We start from the raw sequence: 13,585 nt of genomic DNA on the forward strand, positions 1-13,585 counted from the left end.
ATCGTACGGTGCAGGATATTTATTAGCGATATAATTACGAGTAAGAGGAACGTCACCGAGGGCGAAGTTTCACAACGGCGACGATGACAACGAATCGCGGAGACTTGGGATCGATACTCGTTAAGAATTAACTCTGTCTGCCGGCGGCAGCCTCTTCAACGGAGATCCAAAACGGGGGCCAGTACTCGGAGAAATTTCCTCCGTGACAGGATTATTAAGCGAGCAAACGAATAATTTGCAGAGGACTAGCCGGGATTTAGCAAAAAACAATACGGAATTCAGGCTCGGATTCGGCGATCTCGCGGCCCACGGCCTGATAGAACGATCGAAGTTTCCTTCTGTTACCGTCGAAACGCCAGGAGACTCAACATCTAATTATCCTCTTTGACGGTAAAGGTAAACGCGCCACAAAAGGTTTGAATGGTTTCGTCGATCGAACGAGATGTCCTTTTTTATCTAACTATGTCTGACGTGTGTTATACACAGTACACGAAGTAATTTCGGTCCAATTAATTTAAGCAAAGTTAATTTCGAATCGCAAGGACCATCGACATACACGAAGCGCTTGGTATTACCGCAATCCAGACTTCTCAATCACCGTTTTTAAGCAGACACTCTTGGTATTCATAATAATTCCTAGCGCCGACGTTAGAAAGTTCGAAGCTGCGGATGTCACGATTTATTAGATGCGCGAAGAAGAGAGTTCGTTCCCAGTGGTAATTCATTCTGCGTTCGGATGAATATCAGAAAAGAATTTCCCGTAAATTTTATTAAAATTCTCGAAGGTGTGCGCGCAAGCGCGCGAGGGAAAGTGGGTTACGGAAATCACGAAGTACGTCAGCCGCAAAATTGGGGAAACTTCCGTGTTCCCGATCCGGCTAAACATATTTCTTCCCGTACTCGATGACACTGGTCATTTATGGAAAATCGATGACCGATATCTCTACGTGTTTGCTCCGTGGCTTCGCGAAATTTGTCCCCCTGCCTTTCTGGATTCAATGACAGATTATTAGTTTCCATTTTCGGAGTACGCCCATGTCGGAATCCAACTGCAAGGTGGGTGGATCGTTAAGACAGAAATTTATCGTCGTAGATTCCATAGGGAACCACCTGCGAGTAGCGAGCACGCACTTATGCCGTTTGCACAGCAGCTGCGCGTACGGTCCATCGTGCTGGGATTCATGCACACCGAGTATACCGATTATCCTCCGGTTAAATCGGTTTGCCCGCCATCGCGGTCGTGGCGTGGCGATACGTTCGTGCAAACTAAACTAAAGTTATTCCTGTAAATACGCGAACCTCTTCCGGTACTTGGTGCGGACTGTGTTTAATCGTTTCGTAATTGGCTCAATCGCGACCGTATACATTCGGATAATTACTAAATTTACACGCTGCCACCTGGTAGCTGGCAACTGTTTGTTGGTCGAGCTGGAATCAATTATGTGTAGGTTGGCCAGCGCGAGACCGATTAACAGGATGCCGTTATTTAGCTGATCCTATCCGCTCTGTTTCGGTCATGAATCGTAAATCAGCTTCAATTGGAATTCGAGGCGCGTTCGTTGCACGTGTCTGTACGAAAGACGTTTAATTAACTTAGCAAACTTTCGTTTCTCTGATAAAGCCGCGCGCGCTTGCCAAGGCCAGAAAAACTACGGAGCAAAGAAGTTCGCGTGGCTCTTCTCTGTACGTTTCTCTTGTTCGATTAGAATAGAATTACTCGTCGCTGTTCTTTATCCTTGAGAATAAAAGGACCGTGGGTGTCGCGTCGAGTAGAAACTCGCTGCTATTCCAGTTATTTGATTCGCGTTGTTCGTTACCCTACATCAAACCCGATTTTAGTGGACAGACCCGGAATCGCACCACGCGTTGCAATTTATCGCATGACTGCAGAATCCGATCTGTGTAGGATCATCAAATTCCGAGATAATTCATTCGACTAACGTAATGTGACGATGCCAAAGCGGAATTAATATTGCGATTAATGGTACTATTATTCTAATTATACGTCGACGCATCGAACAATCGACTTCTCCACTCATGTATCGCGATTCGTTAGCGAAATTAAAATACATTCGATTCCCACCGCACAGGCTCTCCCACCGTGATAACGATGAATGTACGGATTCCACGTTATTGTCGCGAACTAATTTGACTTCCTTACCTCCTGCGTTTTTCATCTACCGCGTTCTATCGACTAGAAATTAGTTAGGAATAATATGGAGAAACGTTGGAAGACGAGGTTGCACCGGAATGGCGGTGTTTTATGCGCGAGCCAATAGGCTAAGAAAAGCGGCCCGTGCTACGTTATCCACGCCTTTCACATGGTGTCTCACCTGGATACGTTAGACTTCGTTTGCTCTTTACCTGGCATGTAACAGCTTCCTATGGATTCGTCGACAGGACAGTCTCATACTGCTTCGTGTAATTTATAGTTGTTTCGGTTTAACGTAATCGCGGGATTAAAATCAGACGACGAAAAATACTTATCGAGGGCACGGTATAATTTTTCGATCTTCGGTTAAAAAGTTAGATAGTAGCCTCTATACGTAAATGAAATCGACACATATTTGCAGCCGGCGTATATTTTTGGCGAGGATGAAGCTTAAAGTGATTCGATTCGCGAGGCAATAAGATTTCCACGGATCTAGTTTAGCGAATTTTTCGGGGCAGATTCGTTGGAGGGAAGTTTACCGAGTAGGTTTCAAATCCGAGGATTACACGTTCCGGCCGGAGGGCTCTTTGGTCCGGGTATTTCTTCCCGAACAGCAAATTACCTTTTTCCCATTGGCGAGAAAATATCGCCGAATCGACGAAAACCGAGGTCTGCGTAACTGCCACTCTCGCCTTCCTTCTTTTCCCTCGACACAGCACTAAATTTATGCTTCCAAATCGCGCGTGTGCCTCCAGCTCTCTGCGCGCGCTCTCTCTCTTCTCAATAACAGAGAAATGACAGGACAGACAGTTGAAACGATCAAATGTATGTTCGAATCTCTTCATCCGTGACTATACAAGATCGTGAAACTATTTGAACATATTTGGGCGACATATATTATGTGTGTTGTACAGGACGTTTTGAAATATTATTAACATAATTATGTGTCCCGACTACCGCGATTATATCGTTTAAAACGAATCTGAAAATATGCATGGAAATTAGAAAAATATTTAGTACAAGTCAATTATATTAATAAACGTTGATATTCGGTGGGACGATATTTTACTACAAGTTAATTACGAATTGATTTCGCGTACATTCTTAGGCTATTATCAACGTGTTTCTGCAAATCGACGCGTACACGTACGCGCCGAAATGAAAATTATCGAGAAATCGATAACGTCAACCAAAATTTATGCTATCTTGTCCTGGATATCAAACTTTACGAACACCATGGCAAAAATATTTACAGCCACCGAGCTGGCGCTAAATTGAATATTCGTCTTCGAACAGATATATATGTATTACTCTAAGGAGATGCACAATAAACAAATACGCTATTTAAGATAACTACAGGCTTATGTTTCTGATATTATACAAAAAGCGGAATTTAAAAGAATATTTTCGAGGTTGGCTTGTTGTTATAGCGAAAAAATGGAAAAATTTGTATAATTACAGCGGTACTCTAAAGACACATCAATGTTAGATTATAATATGTTTGGTGATATTACGTACATTATATTATTGGTAACAACAGGCTGTCCTATGTGCTCGTTTGTAATTCTCGTCAATTAGGATATCGACTCACTTTAATGCAAAAGGGATTCAGCGTATGTCAGTTCGGAGAGCGATCTAAATTCCGATTCTGCAAATTGAATTCACGTTTATCGATAAAAAGTCGAAAGCGAGAAAAAATTGAAACAGAATTCCATCTTTCCGCACCGTTTCTTTTCCATGCTTGAAATTGCAACTGCAAATTTCCCTTATCCGGATGTTCAGTGTTAAATTTTGGAACCGTGGTACTCACCAGAGACTTAAAAATTATCGCAAATATTAAATATAATAACGCAGGAGTTTCCAATCGATTTCCATTGGATATTATAAATTCTTCGCGATTGGATTAAGAAGGAAATTATGTAACAGAGTGGAAAGCAGGTGTACCAAACGACGCCAGAAATCTCGCGGAATATATTAAAATGTGATTTATCAACGTGGACGTGTCTTCTCCTCTCTATTTCTCAGCCCCGTTATATCTTTCTTCCACGGAACGTCTTCTTCTATAAAGCTAATCTGGGATGAAGTAGATATATCGATTGTCGCAGGTCTTGTTCTTGTTCCTCTTTTCCGCGGGTATTTCAGTAAGATTTTATTGCGATCGCTGCAGACGTGGAAATTTACTTCGTTTCTCCCTGGGTGATACTATTTAGGAAGAAATGTTCTTCGGCTTTTGCGAGACATTTGTCGGGAAGCTCCCTCGACGTGCGTGAGATTTATATTACGAGAGGTCGCAAAGTGCCACGAAGAGGTAAATTCGATTCGCATCTCGTATCGCAGTACGTACGAGTCTTATTCGAGCTGTACCTCTCGTTTCTAAAGCGAAAAAGAGAAATACGTGAACATTAGTCTCACTTTATACGACGGCCGTTTCTCTTATTAACACCTCATGTTCTAATATCGAGCTGCCTTCGTGGCGTTGATTGTGAATTACGTTCCATTTGAAATAAAAATGTAAAATTACATTTTTACTCATAGGGCCTCATAAGGCAGGGAGATAGCGTACCATTTAAATCTTCGTTTGTTAGTTTCATAAATATTCTTTGATACGAGTTGAGCGTGACATTGTTCTTCTTTTTTCTTTATATGAAATTTTACTATTGCAGACAAGACGGCCAAATATTTAAACGCGAACAGTAACCTGCACGGAACAAGGCAATGCTATGTCGATATCTGTAAAAATGAAAACGAGTAAACGGACGCGATGAGCGGATTATTTTATTGAATTTTGGGCATTCTGCGGTGTAATTGATCGTAACAGGAAACTCTCGAGAGCGAGTTTTGGTTGTTTGGAAATGAAATTTCCGTGAAAACGAAAGGGTAAACCTAGGGTGAAACAGATATTCGGTGGAAACGCGATGAAAAGTTTGTTATTTAACTTGCGTCAGCTATCCGTCGAGTAAGACGAAGAAAGTATTCCAGCCAGTAACGCACTCGTTACCCTCGAAAAATCTGATGAAACGACAATGCTCCCTAGCTCTCTTGTTCATCCAGAGAAATTGAAACGAAAAGTCAGTCGTTGACCTCTGTTCACGTGGGAGGAAATTCTCGTCGTTCCCTTCCCGACCATTTTCCAACGCGAGCCTCTGAATTGCTTCGTTACAGGCATAATCGCGATAGACCCTTGCGAGTAAATGTTTTTCATCCTTGTTTAGCAATTTATGCAACCTCTTACTTTGTTACTTTGGTGGTTGTAATTTAGAACTATTTAAAATAAAGTACACGCGATAAGAGACACGAGCAGAGTTCAAAGAACGAGAGTATCTCGTTTACCAGGAAATATCAAGATTTAAGCGTTTATATTATTCGGTAAGATTTTAACGCGACCAGGTATTAAGTCGGACATACTGGAAATCTACGAACATCGAATTGATAATACAAATTGAAAATACGAAAACATAAAATTTTCTCGTCCAACGAATAAAGTACGAGTAATTTCGCAAGTTCTTATTCAAGAAGCCACTTTTTCTTTTATCGTGTCTTTCTATTTTTATGCTGTATATTATATAATATAATTATTTGTTATATCGAAAGCATGTTTGTCATAGGAGAAGTATACTGCAACGTACTATGTACGAACTAAATACTTTTCTGTCGGACAGTACCGTCGCAATGGTTGAAATTCTCCGATTGTAATTAAAGTTCTATTTCGTTTAATTTCCAATTGCAAATTGTAATCGATCACAGCTACACTCGATTAGCATCTTCACGATGGTAGTGTTTGAGCGTGGGTCGCTCTCCTTTAAGCGATAAAACTGCGAAGTTCAGTCAGTCGAGAGACGATAACTCCATTGCAGCCATGGATCTCTTTTTTGTAAAACATGGTCCCATAAAATGCACCAACGTTATGCTTCGCGTCAAATACATCCCTTTGGTACTGACTTTTCTCCGTTCTATTATTAATCGGAGCGACAACGAATTTTAATCAAGTTAATGGAAAAGAAGGCTTTTCCAGTCGTCCCTCTATAATTTATGTACTTTCTTCCAATTTCCATCCTACTTTTCGTCCGATTTTAATTTTTTGGTTTACGCAATCTTTGTTTCTCACGTGCGTTCGTTCCTCCAATCGTAAATCGTAAATTGCGGCAAGCGGTTTTTGCTCAGCGGAGAGGCGCTCGGTTGCTCTTTAAAAATCGCGCTTCTAACGATCGAGAATGGCAACAAGAAATCTCTCTGATCTCATTTGGCCGCCGCCGTTTCTCCCTCGAGTCGTAAAGATTTAAAAAGTTTTTTCGCGTGCCGCTGTACTCCTCGGCGCGGTACAGAAAAGCAGTAAAATCAACGTTCACAGAAACCAAAGACTTTTCTTTTGCGTAACCGCGTACACGTTGCCGCGTTTCAGATTATTCGTAAAAGTTCATTTTCGTTTCACTTGGACTCGTCGTCGGGCAGAAAAATTAAGCAGTTCCGCGCAAGCTACGTTAAATTAACCATCAAGCGAATTACTCCGTATCACGGACAATTATTCACACGGATTAAATTGAAATAAAATTTTTGCAGTTCCAAGCGTATAGTGCGCGTATGTATTTCCGATCTGAATCTGTACATCGTGGTATTTTTAATCCAGTTGAATAAATGATAATAAATAATAATAAATAATAGTTGTTATAACAAGTAACTCGTAACACTTACTTTAATCGTAAAAGTAATCGTAATTCAAGAGTTCAATCGCGTGAAACTTTATACGAACGTTTTTGTCGTTTCGTGCGCTCATATCGAGGATATGTGTACACTTTATGAAATACGCTTTCGCTACGCACCCTGACTTGCTTGCCCATTAAGACTCGGCTAGAAAGATGGTTGTCTGAAAACTTTTGTAGGCTACAGCAGTTGCGAACTCTTTGGGGATACGAGAAAACGTAACAAGATCGAGTTTCGAAGAAAGAACGCTTTCTGCTTTTTCAAAACCACTTTACATCCATTCACTATTGCAGAAAAACAAAATGTTTCTTTCGCCTTCGTTTAAACTAGTCGTACTAACGACGACACGTGCGAGCTCGAAATTCATTTTTCGAAATAGAATATCTGGTTTTGGTTACTATGGAGCTCGCAATCACAAGCTGTGTGCACTATTTCGGAAATGGCAAAAGGGCTGTTATCTAATCCGTGCTTTCATCGTGCTCTGCTTTCAACGATCGTTCGATCTCTCTCAGTTCGTATCACGAGATACGTAGAATCAAGTGACAGAAACGTATTAAAATGAAAACGAAACGTGACCGCGAATTTGCGATGAAAGTAAATTAATCGAGACGATTGGAAATTTCGTGGCAAGTGCATTTCCATTCAAATCGTATCGTTCGTATCCAACGTTCGAGATATTTCATGACATTTATTTTTAATTTTACATAATAATTTTATCGACAAGTTATTTGAAAAGAAAAACTATCTCGTTACATTGTCTAGCCTCGTAATCTTACGAGAGAACTACAGTAACCCGGATAGTTACGTATTTTTTTAAACATTGCTTACGGTTTACAAGAAACCTCGAGAGAAGTACAGGGTGAAAACACCCCTTAAAGGTGGACAGATGTTTCCCTATACCCGTTAGGTGGTATTTTCTCGCGTGTTTTTCAGGCTAGGAATTTAGATGTAAGAAGAAGAGACTACCGACGTCTGATGTTTTACGAAGATAAAAACTTTTGGATGTTTGCAGGTAAACAACGAAACTGCCAAGAGTTATAGATTACGCTATAGAGATGATCTCGCACGCGAAGTATGTTATTTCCTCGTCGATCGCTAAACTTTGAAACTTCCGGAATTCGGAGTTATGTACGCGTGCCGGTGATTGCATAATATACATCGCATAGATACAAGCATAATTACAAAACGTTTGGATAATGATGAACGCGATGAGGATATTTCATTATCGACAAATCCTGTTTTGAATTCTCAATTATTTGTATATATGATAATTTAGATGGCTCCTCCGGACAAAGTTTAAATTATTACAAATTAATTTAATTTAATTTAATTTAGAAGAAATAATTAAAACGCTGTTCGGATGTTGATATTTTTCTCCTGATATTTTCAAATTAAATCTAGAAATTTTTGATACATCTCGTTTTAACGAAAACAAAAATTTTATGTATTTTCTTTTTTTTCCCCTCCATAAAGTAAATGTCCATCTCGTCAAAAATTCAGATTTATTAGAAATCTGCCTGATACCAGATGCTAGGAAATTTGCATTCGTAAAAAAATTCTCTTCGTGCAGAAAATACAATTGGACGCGCGTCATTATATAAAATCGGTAATCAGATCGTGGGTTCGCTTCAGTTATTCCGTATTCCTGCAGACCCTGTTCGTTCCGGCAATATTCTATCCTCAGTGGAACAAGATAGTTTTTTCACGATGATCAGAACGCAATCAGGATAAGAGGAATTTATTTCGTAGGATTTCTTTTAACGAAGTGGATAAAATCCATCGATAGTTCTTTTATGAATCTCGTGGCGATATTTCGAAATCGGAATTTAGAAAACAATTCAAATTTGATAAATCACACGCGAGGTTTTTCCTCTTTCCATTGGTATAACGTACGATATTAACTATGCAACGCTCTATGCAAAGTTGTAAAGAAACTTCTGTCGAACACAGGGAGGTATACATGCAAATCGAAGGCGACGCGACGCGTCGGCGTCGCGGAGAATCGACCATTCGCTGTTCCATATAAGAACTACCTCCATAAAAAAAATATAATCTGGGGTAATAAGAAAACGATAACACGGTTGACTTTATCGCTTCGTAAACTATCGAATCGTTATGCGGCATTTTGGCAGATATAAATATTCAAAAAGCAGAAATTGGCTGGCAGGACAGCGAGCTCGTCGAATAAGAGATCCCTCGATCATCTTGAATACGATGTAACACGGTCGATTCTTCGTCGATTATCCGAAACTCGAAGACAACTAACTTTGGTAACAAGAAAGATCCAGGAGGACGCTTATATTCATATAGGTTCCGGTCGATCGTGATTAATCCAAAATCAATGACTGTCCGCGAAGAGGGGGTGCAATGTCACGTCGAAGGTCCAGGCTGCGCGGATAAACAAGTAAATAAAGAAGTTTCTGCTACGACGAGGCAGAAGGGGACGTCGTATTTTAAGATATCTGTCTAGGGATGTATACATCGAGATCGGGGAAATTTTTCCGGCACGGACAACCCCTGGTATCTCGGTTTTAGTCACGAATCGAGCGAAACTGGCGGACAAAAAGCTGGAGAAACGAGCGTGATACAGCATCGAGGGCTGGTAGGCACTTTCCTAACGAAAAGGGTTTGCCAAGATGTGGCGAAGAAATACGACCCTACTTAGCTTCCAGATCGAAGCGGACCACTTTTTCCTTCGCGTTTTCTCGGATGTATTCTTGGCGCGGCGGGTGTCGCCAACGATTTATAACAACGCTAGTGACGATCGATCAGTGATTTAACGGGACGGAAGGTAAAAGCCGATGGAATTTCGTTGATTTTGTCCGAAGCCCCGACTACGAAGCACAAAGAGTTTTGCATTCTGCTATAAAGAATCTGATAAAAGACGCTTTAGCGGAAAATAAAGGTTTGTGCGAACGATTATTGTAGTCATTATATTTACAATCGCGCCTCGGCACTATCGAACCTGCGTCGTGAACGATATGTCGCTTCTTCCGAAAACGTTAACGAGGGAACCAACGTGTTCTTCGAGTAATAGTAACAATCAACTTACGATATAATTGAATTCAGCGAGAGAGCGAAGTGCAATCTCGAAAGCGTTGCAGCGAAGCAAGCTGAAATCAAAAAAGGATCAAGAGTAGCGCGAATCGATGCCGTACGATCCCTGTGGGAGCAATAAATCGCAAACGGGATTCCTCGCGATTTCTTCTGGCCACATATGTGCAGGTGTCTATGAATTTTATTATAGTCGAATTCCAAGAACTCGAACCATGTTCGATAACGTGCTATTATCAAGATTCTACGATCCAGCTAATTATAAGTTGCAATTTAAAGTTATCCTCTTCTCATAATCGAGATCGTTAGAGAAATTCTTCGTCTGATATTTACGCATAAAAGGTATGGCAAAGAAAAGATCAAATTTCAACTCTCGTCTAGTCTATTAAACTTATTCTAATTTCATTTCATTATAAAGTCTTCGCTATAATTGAAACTAAACTCTTAAAATGTAATTTCCGACTATGGGTCTTTATTATAGGCGAGAATCTCTTTCGACGACTTTGTCATCGAACGACCGTTATTTTCTCGAATAGAGAGGAATAATCTGCGTCTGACACGGACGAATGAACGCAGTCTTTTTTAACGCGATGATTTACTTTTAGTTCGTAGAAATAGTAGACGTACTCGGCGTATAATAGAATAACAAAATAAATGGGAAAGAAACAGGAAAGAATATTTACGACAGGAGCGACGCGTAAAAAATTTGCCACCAAGTCCATATAATATCAACGTCTTCGCTTTAACAATATCTCATCTGTTACAAAAGCGCACAATAGAAATGCACACTGCACGAAGCTTCGAATAATATTAATATTGTGTTTCAACGAGAAATAAGATACGCGATAATACTCTTCAGAGACATTTAACATTCGCTATTGAATCAGCGTGGAACGTTCAAAATGAACGACGTCTGTATTCTAGCAATAGCACTTGCTATTTCATCCCTTATTAATACGTACGGACAAATGTTTATACTACAAGACATCGAAACACGATGAAGTGTAAAACAAGAAGCCGGGGCCGAGAAGACGAAGACAATGAAGGGAAGATTGAATTTTGTGTTTGTACTGGGAACGGGGTAAAACGCGCGATGCCCGTGAAGCGGCTCACCTTCCACCGGAAGACAACTTCCGCCTCTGTTCGGCATGTAATATTCCCTCGAAGAACTTTCACAGGATTTGTGACCTGCTGGAATATCGATTTAATAAAACTGTTACGGTGTCAACGCACATATTCCCACCAAAGGTCTTACTTACGTCAGAAGACAAACTTTAAAGTGCTGTACAGACCGGGAAATGCTTTAATGGCAGATTTGCAAGTAGAAGAAGGATGTGACTATAGAAATTTTCCTAGAATGTGAAAAATCCACTTTGAAGAAATGTTTAACCGTCGTTACTAAAGACGTTAATCGATATTAACCATCGTTTATCGACTAAACTTTGATGTAAAAGGAAATCGGATAAATTACACCTGTTCGATGGATTCGCGAAATCCGCCTCTAAGTTATTGCGATACAACCGTGAATTCTCTCCATCGACGGGTTGAACGTACGAGGATAAGAAATGCTGTAATCTTGAAAATTCCAGCCTGTCCTTGCAGAAAAGTAGCGGTCATATATCAGTCGGCCGTTAAGATTACACGGCGCGTGCATCGATCGGCTTGCTGAAAATTATAGTGATTGCTCGGGCGGGGTGCGGGAAACGCGTCGTTCCGCGTATTACGTATTCTCTGTTCGTCGCGACACTTTAGTAAATGCGAACCGACGATCCGTTCCAGGCAAATTCGGTGTACAGTCTGGGAACGTTACCCGGCTTCGTACCGTTCTGTCCCGAGGGAGGCTAATGAGTTTCAAAGTAGCACGGAATTTAATAATGTCAAATCTGAAGATCTCCCGACTAATACAGCGAATTTTCGATTAAATCACACGTTGCTCGATCCACGCTGTTTACCGTATAATAATATCGTAAAATAATTTTCGATTGTAACGAAATTTTACGCGTGTTCGCCTCGATATTATATATATCGCGCCGTTCCTGCAACTTTATGTCGATCATCAATATAAAAAAAAACCGTGGTAGCCGATCGTTCGAATAATTATTTTAGACCCTACGAACATATCTAAAGCAAATTTATGTCTCCTTTCTTCTTTCTTTTTGACAGTATTAATTCATTCGAATTCATAAATCATATTTTATATGCAATTGATTTAAAGGTCCTGTGGAAACGTGTTCTATCAATTTGTTAGTAATTATTTCGAAATGACGAGAGCACAAGATATCCGCTGGCCAAAAATGGAACCGTCATTATAGTTACGACGATTATTAACAAGCAGGTTGGAATAGCGAACGTTTGTAAATCATAGCCACATAACACGCGGATGTCACGTAACGTGACTCTCGATGACTAGTCGAAGTGGCAGTCGGTTAATAGCGCTTTTGTTACATCACAGTCGTCGAAGTTTCCCGCATCGATGCGATCGTTCGAAACGCGTCGATTCAACGACTGCTCCGGTATGTCTGTCTATCTCCGGTAAAACGTGGCTGACGATTTTCTACTTAAACGTATCCGTTCGATTCGAACGTGCCACATCTGCGTTTAAATTGAAATTTTAAATAAGCCTGATCCATTACATTTGGCAGACTAAACTACGAATTAACTGGAGTTTCGTTGTCAGTTACTCGTGTGACTTTTTTCGGATAATTTAAAGTTTCGGAAATATCACGACGACGATCATCTCGATGGCGTAGCACTTTCGAAGAACGATCTGCTAAGACATTGGAAATGCCCACGTTGTCGACATGATCAGCTTGATCCGATCTTTCGCGAAGCAAAGATGACAGAATTCCTAAAGTAAATTGATTGACCAACGCGAACACTATTATTTTCTCCGAAGATTCAAGGAAAGGCCAACATCGCATCGTGATACTTTTTCGTCTAGTAAACAAGCTGAAATTTTCGTATCTTGGACAAGATTGTCACGTACTGTATTATTATCTGTCGTTGAGACTCTCGTTTCTTTCTGTTATATAAATTTACAATAGCGGCGAACGAAAATTATTCGTTTCTTTTCAGAGACAGTTTATCGTTAAAGTTTATCGCTAAAATTATTTGTTCAAGCCGTGGACAAATGTATTACTCGGTTTCACGATCGTGTGACAATTTCTCACGCGCGACGAAACAATTAATCGTCATTGATACGCATTCGACGATACGTTGGTGCTTTAGTCGCTGCCAGAATCGATAGACATCAATAGCAACACGTGGTTGTCGCTACGTTCCGACAGCGACAATCCGGCACGATTCGATAGGAAATTTTTGAAAAGAGAGATACCGTTTTAATAACGATTCTAAAGGCTAACTGAAAGAATTTGAAATTGTATTATCCAGGTGGGCGGAACAAAGCGAACCCAACGTACGTAAATAGAGCGAATCCAGAAGTAAAATATCGCGATAAAATACACGTAAAAATTTAACACATGTATACACATGTATGCATAAAGAAAGGATGTACGGGATGAATTTGCAATCTGAAAGTGTGCGCTATTAAAACATGGATTAAAAATCAGATTTACGGTTTTAATACAAGGGCTTCGAGTTTTAAAATTGTACCCCGTGCATAGCCGAGATAACTGCAAGACGTTTGACTCGAAGAAAAACACGAACGAAATTGGGCCGTTG

The 13,585-nt window shown here is 40.3% G+C and overlaps 1 protein-coding gene across 3 annotated transcripts in view; it reads right to left on the bottom strand.

Moving 5' to 3' along the window:
• Positions 1-13,585, bottom strand: part of LOC117242276 (cardioacceleratory peptide receptor) — a 38,944-nt gene that overhangs the window by 11,966 nt on the left and 13,393 nt on the right. The gene's annotated exons all lie outside the window — the stretch shown is intronic.

This window comes from Bombus vosnesenskii, unplaced genomic scaffold, assembly GCF_011952255.1.
Source record: "Bombus vosnesenskii isolate JDL3184/JDL3185 unplaced genomic scaffold, Bvos_JDL3184-5_v1.1 scf7180000016273, whole genome shotgun sequence".
Taxonomy (NCBI): domain Eukaryota; kingdom Metazoa; phylum Arthropoda; class Insecta; order Hymenoptera; family Apidae; genus Bombus; species Bombus vosnesenskii.